The sequence below is a fragment of the Apium graveolens genome, chromosome 9 (assembly GCF_009905375.1).
Source record: "Apium graveolens cultivar Ventura chromosome 9, ASM990537v1, whole genome shotgun sequence".
NCBI classification, from domain to species: domain Eukaryota; kingdom Viridiplantae; phylum Streptophyta; class Magnoliopsida; order Apiales; family Apiaceae; genus Apium; species Apium graveolens.
Window position 1 is genome coordinate 105024031 of NC_133655.1, and position 9755 is coordinate 105033785.

At 37.3% G+C, this 9755-nt stretch overlaps 1 non-coding gene across 1 annotated transcript; it reads right to left on the reverse strand.

Annotated features, from left to right (window-relative positions):
• Window positions 1-9279: 9279 nt before the first annotated feature.
• Window positions 9280-9386, reverse strand: LOC141687996 (small nucleolar RNA R71). Its single transcript, XR_012561467.1, has one exon. It is a non-coding gene; the product is annotated as a small nucleolar RNA R71 (small nucleolar RNA).
• Window positions 9387-9755: the final 369 nt, after the last annotated feature.

A 9755-nucleotide genomic window follows, 5' to 3' on the forward strand; every position in this document is an offset into this window, starting at 1 on the left:
CTAGCCTCATCTTTAGACTTTAGGAAATATTTCCAAGAGAACTTTGAGAAATCATCTACAATTACGAGGCAAAATCTTTTCCTTGAGATGGACAACACATTGACTGGTCCAAAAAAATCCATGTGTAGCAGTTGCAACGGTTCTTCAATTGTTGAATCAAGCTTCTTTCTGAATGATGCTTTGATTTTATTTCCCTTTTGACAAGCATTACACAGTCCATCCTTAGAAAACTCCACTTGAGGAATACCTCTAACCAGTTCTTTCTTTACAAGCTTATTCATGGTCTTGGAGTTCAGATGGGATAGCTTCTTGTGCCATAGCCAACTTTTATCCTGACTTGCTTTACTGAGAAGACAAGTAACAGATTCTGCATATGATGAGTTGAAGTCAGCTAGGTACATATTTCGTTTTCTCACTCCAGTGAGAACCACTTTGTTGCTCCTTTTGTTGTCACAATACAGGCTTCTATATTGAAGGTTACTGAATTGCCTTTATCACAAAGTTGGATGATACTCAACAAATTGTGCTTGAGACCATCCACTAAGGCAACCTCCTCAATGATGACATTGTCTTTTGAGATCAAGCCATATCCCACAGTATAACCCTTGCTGTCATCTCCAAAAGTAATACTTGGGCCAGCTCTTTCCTTGAACTCTGTGAGCAGGGTAGAATCTCCAGTCATGTGTCTTGAACAACCACTATCCAAGTACCACAGATTCTTTCTGTTTCCCTGCACACATTAAATCAAATCAAGTTGATTTTGGTACCCAAGTTTCCTTGGGTCCAGCCTTGTTAGCTTTCTTCTTTTGTTTCTTAGGTTTGATCTCATTTGACTTGGGGATATCAGATTCATCCTTAGTTATCTGAGTTGGACCTTTGAAACCATTCATTAAAACATAATTATCATGCACATTTTGATTAGCAGGAAATGGCATGCTATTTGTAAACATGTTATTTCAGTAGGGCATGCTAAGTGGCATTTGAGGCATACTAAATGTAGCATAATAAGGATTAGGTGCAAATGGCATGTTAGCAAATTGTGCATTCATAGGTATAGAAGGCATATCACTCATGTTGGGAAAAGAAGGTGGTACAGTAATGGGAGTAGGCATGGCAATTTTGCAATTAACAGACATATGATTAACACTTCCATACTTAATATAGATTTTTCTTGGAGCATACTTATCAGGTGTGTAGTTGTTATGTTTGTTATTCCCTACTTTCCCATTTCTATTATTTTTTCTTTTTAGCCTCTGTTTTAACCTCAATTTTTTCTAGTCTGTCATTCAATTGCTTGATGGACAGATGACCAACATTCACTTTCTTCTCCTTCTTCACTTGACTTGATTCTCCTAAAATAAAGTTTTTGGAAATTGATCCATATTTCTTATTTAACTTGGCAACTTTGGCTTTACTCACAGGTTTGCTCACAGCCGACGGATGAGGATTTATGTCAGTCGACAGATAACCTCTTTGATTATCTGACGGATGACTCTCATCATCTGTTGTGTCTACATCTGTTAGCAATCCTTCAATCAAATTGGATTCCAGCTTCTCTTTACCCTTTTTCCAGGATGCATCACAGAAGGACTCAATACCTTAAACTTTGGTGATTTGAGCATGGACATCTTTGGATGATTTCCATGCCTTAATCAGCTCATGTTTACGATCAAGCTGCTTCTTTAAAATTTCTTCTTTCTTCAAGGACTCAGTTAATTCCTCCTTAGCAATCTTACATTCTATTCTCAATTTTTCAAATTCAATAAAGTGAGACTCTAGCACATTATTCCTCTCACTTAAAAACATATTATTTTCTTTGATTTTAGCATTTTCCTTAGTGAGGGACTTAAGTGTAACACGCAAATGATATAATTATGTAGACATGTCATTTATTGCATCATTACACTCAGCTTTAGATAAATATGCAAGGTTAGTGGTAATTACCTGATTACTTGAAGAACTTGTCTCTTTTTCATCAGACTTGGCCATTAGGGCTAGATTGACATAGCTGACATCTTCATCCTCATCTAAACCATCTGCTGCCCAGTCATTTTCTTGTGTAATAAAAGCTCTTTCCTTTTATTTGAGAAACTCAAAATACTTCTGTTTATAATCCACAGGCTCAAACTTCTTCTTGCTGGAATCTGACTTTCTACACTCACTGGCAAAGTGCCTTGCCAAGCCACATTTGAAACACTTGAATTTTAATTTATCCACCATGTTTCTATTTGGCATAGCTGCTCCAAAGTTCTTCTTGAACTTGAGCTTGGAAAATTTTCTGTAAAGAAATGCAAGATGTTCATCAATATCATCCATATCATCTTGGCTCAAAGAATCTTCAATTTCCGCTACCAGCCCATTGCCCTTGTTTTAACAGACCTTTGAAGTGGACTCGACAACTTCTATGTTCATCTCCTTCTCTTTCTCTAACTTAGCAACCAGTGCAATGGACCCTCCTTTCTTTCTCCCTTTCTCCATTCTTTTATCTGGCTCTATTTCAAGTTCATAAGTCTTTAGAATGCCATACAGTCTCTCTAGTATAAACTCCTTGTATTCTTGTGAATTTCTCAAGGAGACTGTCATTGGTTTCCATTCTTTTGGAAGGGATCTCAGGAATTTGAGGTTAGAATCTTTGGTTTGGTAGACTCTTCCATGCAGCTTCAGAGCATTTAGTAGCTTTTGAAATCTACTAAAGATATCAGTGAGAGTTTCACCTTCTTCACAGTGGAAATGCTCATATTGCTGAATTAGTAAATGCATCTTGTTTTCTCTAACTTGTTCAGTGCCATCACAAATTATTTGAATGGTGTCCCAAACCTCCTTGGTTGTCTTGTAATTGATGATGTTGTCAAACATGTCACCATCAACTCCATTGAATAAAATATTCATGGCCTTCTTGTCTTTCTTGACTTGTTCAATATCAGGATCTGACCATTCATGCCTTGGCTTGGGAACTGATGGCTCATTTCCAGTTGCAGCTCTCATTGGTACATGAGGACCTCTCTCTATGCAATCCACATAGGCCTCATCTTGAGAAAGTAAATGAAGATGCATTTTACCTTCCAGTGATGGTAATTATCTTTGTCCAGAAAAGGAATCTTGACTCCAACATCCTTCTTATTCATCTTGCTGTTTGTTGTGATCATTAAACTCTTTGTGCTTCAAGGGCTTGCTCTGATACCAATTGTCAGTCCTTAAAAATGTAGCAAGAATTACAGAAGGGGGGGGGGGTTGAATGTAATTCTAGTAAACTTTTTCTTGAACTATTAAATGTTCTAACTCAAAATATGTATATATATGTGTTTTGATTTGTAAGGTGCGTAATAACAAGTTAAGTGAATCAAAAAGACAAGTTAACTATTCTGAACTTAGAATAGGAATGAAGTATTTGCAGTATTTTATGAGAAAAGTAAGGAATATTTGCCTCGATAAGCTTTAACCATATTATCAGTTGACTTTTGGATTTCCTTGAACGTTTGTCTTTATCGTCAAACCACTATCCTATTTTGGATACAATCTTATCCTTCGTGTCCTTCGATCGGAATCTTGTTGAGTCTGACAATTGACCACTAGGCTATTCTTAGTCCGACGTCACTTCTTGGGTCTTCCAACTAGGACCTACAGGGTTGAAATACCCTAGTTCAGATCATCGTCTCTATTAACATAATACCACTATCACTTCTACCCATACGATTTCATAACCCAACTCGTATTTATATGTATTATTGAAATACACATAGAAATTATGGTTCACATCTTCGAAACTCGGTTCAGTGTTTGTTTTCGGAAAGTACGTATACTCGTTGGTTTGAAAATAGTAGGGTGATTATTAAATATTTTGTCACAACACATAACTAGATTCGTATAACATAATTATATACCTTCGTTCGACGTCTCCGATAATTATAGGTTACGTTCCTGTATTTTTGGAATTAATTTCCCAAAAATCGGGCACCGTCTTCCTTGTTTATCGGCCCACCCGTTGAATCAATTCGACGTCAAATCCACAACAACAATTCAATCACAACCAATCCCACAAATCCCAACCTCCGATTCAGTTAATTACTATTATTAACTAAGTCCTTTTATTCATATTTTTATTTTATTCATATTTTTCTTTTCGCAATTAATTTTACCAACTAATTTTATTTAATTAATAAACGTAGGACTCAGATAAAAAATCACCATCGCCCACCGTCGGCTCGCCGAGGCTCATCGCCGACGGCGGAAAAATTCATGGGTACCCGATTAACTTCGGGTTTTCAACGCATATTTCACCTGATTAAATTAATAATTCTCACACAAAACCTTTTTATTTCACGAATTACAATCAAGTAATTTCTGCAGAAAATTAAAATAAAACATAATTAATAACAGTTTCAATTCAACACAGAAGCACGCGCACAACACGCACATACAACAACAGGCAACAACCGGGAACCACACGCCACCAACACGCACCACACGCGCGGGCGCGGTGATGGTCACCGGAAAAGAAAACGGCAACAACAGGAACAAAATAGGGGAAAATACAGCATGTCTCAACACATATATATACCAAGAACATATACATGCATTTATAACCAGAAAGAAACAAGCCGAAAGTAACAAAAACGGCCGGAATTGAAAGTCCGGCAACGGACTTACCACAGCGGAACCCAAAGCAGGAGAAGAGGAAAAGAAGAGAGGTGAAGGAGTGAGAAAGAACGAGAGAGAGATTAACACGAGAGAGAGAAATTGAGAGAGAGATTGAGCAGTAGAGAGAGAGAGAGAGAGAGAGAGAGAGAGAGGCAGTAGTGACCACGAACAGGGGGTGGAGGTTAGGTTTTGTTAATATTTTTTTTTTCTTTTTCTTTTGTTTTCCTTATTTTATTTTATTCCCGATATGTTAGTCCCTAACAATGCAGCAAGAATTACAGAAGGGGGGGTTGAATGTAATTCTAGTAAAAATTTTCTTGAACTATAAAATGTTCTAACTCAAACTATGTATATATATATGTGTTTTGATTTGCAAGGTGCGGAATAACAAGTTAAGTGAATCAAAAACACAAAGTAATAAAAACACAAGTTTTAAAACTTTCTGGTGGATTTGAAAGTATACACCTGATATATATATATATATATATATATATATATCGATCTAAGAACTCTATGAAGAAAAAGTTGTCACACAGTTGCTTTACACGTGAACAAACAAACTACAGAGAAATTCTTAACGGTTACAGCCTTTTCTATTTCTCTTCTAAAAGTGTTTGCTTCATTATTTTGTTTCACTAGCTACACTTGGTTTATATATCACCAAGTTTACATGGTAATAAGAGAGGATAATAAAACAAAACTATCAAGTCAAACTCCATGCTGCTTCACTACTCTATTCCAGTATCTTTGAAAATCTTCTTAACTTGCATGGAAGTGGTAATGCTTCTTTGTTCTTCATTTCCTGTTAAACAGGCTCCCACATTCCTTTTATAAACACCCAACACATGTGACTGTCTTGTCACTGTCAACAGATGTTTGAATTGATCATCCGTCGGGTACATGCTTGTCATCCGTCGGGTTGCCTTGTTGATCATTCGTCGGGTAGCTTTGTTGATCATCCGTCGGGTAGCTATTTGACACTTGACTTCATTTCACTTATGCAGAATTACAAGATATCTTATATTTACAATTAATCAGCCTATTCTGCATATCTAATAATAGTCAACATGACTCATATGCTACTACAGGATCTATACAAAGTTGTTCATAGAAAAGTGTTACAATACTTATTATTACATAAGCTACTCACTCGATGGATGTCAAATCATCATCCGTCGGGACTATATTGAGTCATCCGTCGGGACTATATCTGATCATCCGTCGAGTGCTACATTTTTCACTAAGTTGAATATACTAAGGTGTTTTGTTAATGTAATCATCAAGTTCACAACATATTCCCAACACGATATTATCCCTTTTTGTACCGCAATTAACATTTTTAATAAATAGTTTACGGGTAAAAACCGTCCAAAAATTTATCAGAACATATTTAAAATTCCCGAGATAGTTAAAACTATTTTTCATAAAATTTTATAATTTTAAAATCATTTTTTGGAACGCGCCTTCAGACCCGTATTTTAAGGAATATTGTGTGTGTGTCATTTAGTTGCATATTCATGATAGTTTAGTTCATATAGTTGCATAATTTATGCCATATAGTTTTTTTTTATGTCATGCATTTACCATGATCCCTTTTGCAATGATTTATCGACTGAATTGTGATATTGATGTGAGTGTAGTGATAGCATTAAAGTGATATTAAGTTGTGTAGGTTGATATGCATGCTAGAAACAATTGTAAGTCCACTAAGTCTTAGAGAATGCGTAAGGGCTAGATTGTTATTATGATTTGGTTGTTTTCAAGGTCAATCTACTTATTATGCTTAGAATTCGATTATAGGTTCTTAGTGATAAAGGCATGAAAAAGAAAAAAAATTTGGAGAAAAAAAAATATGGAAGTTGTTGCTAGTTATGGCTAGGCGTCAAATGGCTAGTAGCCGGCTCGCATAAGTTGCGAGTAGTCTAGGGTTGAGCAAGATGGAGCGAAACGCACTTGCTCAGAAGTTAAAAAAAAAAAAAAATTTGCATAATTGATCAAGAGTGGGCTCTTTGGTATTCGAGTTATTAACTTCATAGGGGACTTTGTGCCTAGTGACCTAAGGCTTTTAGAGTCTGGGATCTGCTAACCTAACGCTCGTTACATGGATACCATTGTATAAGTCTTTTGTGGACCTCACTCATTGCACGGTCAAATAAGCATTTGAGTTGTAAATAAAAAGCACGATTCCGTAGTAAGCTCCAGAGTTCTGGTAGTGTTGTATATCACTTTGTGCCTAGAATTTTTATTCTTTGTATAATCGTAGGATTGCCTTGAGGATAGTCTAGTCATAGTAATTGGTCTAGTTCCGAAGCATATTTGTTAAGCATTTGCACACACCACGTTTCTGGCTGTATGTCCGTTTGCATGAGTTTATTGAGCTTTAGTTGTCTAACTGCATTCGTTGAGATGTGGCAATTTGGTTGATTAATTGTAGTAAGGGGGATCGCTGCATTTTCATATAGATTGCATTCATGCATATTTTTATTTATTTTTGAGTCTGTGACGCTTGAGGGCAAGCATCGATTTAAGTTTGGGGGTGTGATAAGTGGCATTTTATACCACTTAGAACGTCTTAAAATGGCTTAAATTGGTGTCTTGAAATCAAGTATTTTGTGTATTTGATGCGTTTTTCTAGTGTTTATGCATTTTAGGGTATTAGTTGCATTTCGGGGGAGGAATCATCAAGAATAAGCCTTGGCATGTGTTCACCATTGTGAGAGGAAAGGAACGGGCAGATTACGGCGAAGAAACGGAGCAAACTTGGATTTTTTCCAGTAGAGGCCTGCGCGCCCGCGCAGCTATGCTGAGCGGCCGAGCAGCAACCTGCGCGCCCGCGCAGCTATGCTGAGCGGCCGCGCAGGGTCGGGAATTTTGCTGAATTATTTTAGACTTCTACTTCTGTTTGGCTTCCAACTTCTATGTAATCTGAGTTTTATGGGACTATTATATAAGTAGATTTGAGACGTTTTCACAGGAGATTGGAAAAGAAGAAGATTGTGTTTTACGCAAGAAGCGAAGGAGATAAGGAAGAAGACCGATTTAGCACACCGTAACGAAGAGGAAGCATATTTTCTTGTGATTCTTGTTTCGTTGTAATGTTGGATGCTAGTTTTCTTGCTTTGACTTATTTACTCTTGTGACATACTCTGTTTTAATATAATTAGTTTAGTTATTATTTTCTTGTGTTTGTTTATCATGATTTCATATGAACCCATGATGGCGATAAGTTCTATTATGGGTTAATCGTGATCATGGGGTTGCAACGGATTTATTATGGAATTCTTTAGTTAATTGTTTAATACTTTAGTGTGTGATGATTGCTTGATATCTAGTATTGGTTGTGCGTATTCGTCTTATGTGCGTCGCGAACATATAAGATAGGGTGTTAATCTCTTGTGAAGCGACAGTGGATCTTGAGATTTAGAACTTGCCATGCTAGCATAGGTTCATGTACGTTGTGCATGATTAGTGGGTAACTCTAACAGTTTTATTTGTCTTATGTAATCAAAAAGAATAACTTGTGCTTAAATCGTTGTGTTGTCAATTTCTGTAGACATATAGGAACTCAACATAATTGATGACTATTCGACTTCTATCTTAATTGTGGATGCTTGGTAGAATGGTATTAGTACAATGAAAGTTGGCTTTTATCAGTTTCGTGTTATTCGATTAATATCATCACTGTCACATGCTAAAGGTAATAACAATGGCTATAGAAGGAAGTAATAATGAAGTTGTGATCTCATGAGTGTTTATTATTGATAAATTGAAGTGTTCGTTAAGTGGTTAATTAATCGACAATTTTAAGTGTTATTATCTTAACATTGAGAAGTAATCATACATTGGTGAGTGAGTTTAATTAGACAATAATTTAGTCTGAGTCTCTGAGGGAACGAACTAGAAAGTATTCTATATTACTTGCGAACGCGTATACTTGCATGAATATTAGCGCGTGTTTTCACCCTAACAAGTTTTTGGTGCCGCTGCCGGGGACTCGGCGTATTTGTTTAGTTTATGTACTTACCATCATTGGTCATTAGGACTCAGTGATTAGGACGTAGTAGTTACTTATTTTTTTCTTTTTTTCGGTTGTGTTTCAGGTACTTTAGCAAGCGTTTATGCAAACTCGTTCTCGTGCTCGCAAGAGGACTTTAGATATAGCTGAGGAGACAGACGAAGTTCTTGATATTCCGAAGAAGTTAGATTTTGAGGATTCGGATTCAGGAACTGAGCAGAAAGAACCAGTAAACATGGGAGATCGTATTGTTCAAGCTGATCCAGCTCTTATGGATTTTTCTCGGCCTAAAATTGATGACATTCAGTCAAGCATCCTTCATCCGGCTATTCAAGCTAACACCTTTGAAATCAAGCCGGGCACTATTCAGATGGTGCAGAATTCTGTTTCTTTTGGAGGAGCGACAACTGAAGACCCCAACATGCACATAAGGAATTTTGTCGAGATCTGCAGCACTTTTAAGTATAATGGCGTGACTGATGAGGCTATCAAGTTGAGGCTTTTCCCATTCTCACTAAGGGACAAGGCTAAAGACTGGTTACATTCTGCCAGCTGGGTCCATCACTACGTGGCAAGATCTTGCGCAAAAGTTTCTGGTGAAGTTTTATCCGATGGCAAAGACTACTGCTATGAGGAGTGCTCTTACTCAGTTTGCGCAACAACCTACAGAATCTATGTGCGAGGCTTGGGAACGCTACAAGGAAATGTTGAGAAAATGTCCACATCATGGAATGCCGGATTGGATGGTGATCACTGGTTTCTATAATGGTTTGGGGGCCCAATCTCGGCCCATGCTTGATGCAGCAGCTGGAGGCGCCTTATGGGCTAAAAGCTATACTGAGGCGTATAATCTTATCGAGACGATGGCTGCAAATGAGCATCAAAACCCAACTCAGAGGATGGCGTCAGGCAAGGTAGCAGGTATTCTGGAAGTTGATGCAGCCACCACTATTGCAGCCCAGCTCCAAGCGCTATCAATGAAGGTTGATTCTTTGGCTATGTATGGAGTTAATCAAATAGCTATGGTTTGTGAGCTTTGTGCAAGTTCTCATGCTACGGATCAGTGTTCTCTTATAAACGAATATGTTCAGTATGTGAATAA